Genomic DNA, 522 nt, shown 5'->3' with positions numbered 1-522 from the left:
TCAACCACATAACTACTACCATCAACTCCAGTCACACTGTATTCGTGAAAATAGCTGTTTAGTTCAGTTACCGGTAAGAGCTTTGCGTCTAAACATCTATCGTGCAACAACTTCTCAACAAAAGGGACTAACTTCTGCTCTATTGGTGTCTCTATAGATATTTTCCTATATTTATTAAACCATTCAGCTAGTTTGGCAACAATCGCATCTATCATTGGTAGTAAAGCGTATGCCCTTAAGAATCTAAAGACACCATTAATAGATTCAACTGTATTAGTTCTATCAATGTTGTATCTAGCTCCTGGAAAGAAACATCGTGCCCATTTATGTTGTCCTACGTGATTATCAAGATAAGTACCTTCAGCTGGAAACCTTTTAATGAAATCAGCATAGAGTTTCTCAAACTCAGACTCGGTGTAAGCCTTCGCAACTTGCATGAACGTCGTCGCAACTACATCTTTGTTCACGTTCTTACAGCTCAGTTTAACATTCTGAGACAAGTGATAAATACAATATCCATGG

This window comes from Capsella rubella, unplaced genomic scaffold (assembly GCF_000375325.1).
Source record: "Capsella rubella cultivar Monte Gargano unplaced genomic scaffold, Caprub1_0 scaffold_20, whole genome shotgun sequence".
NCBI lineage: Eukaryota > Viridiplantae > Streptophyta > Magnoliopsida > Brassicales > Brassicaceae > Capsella > Capsella rubella.
Note: the sequence above shows the minus strand (reverse complement) of the source record.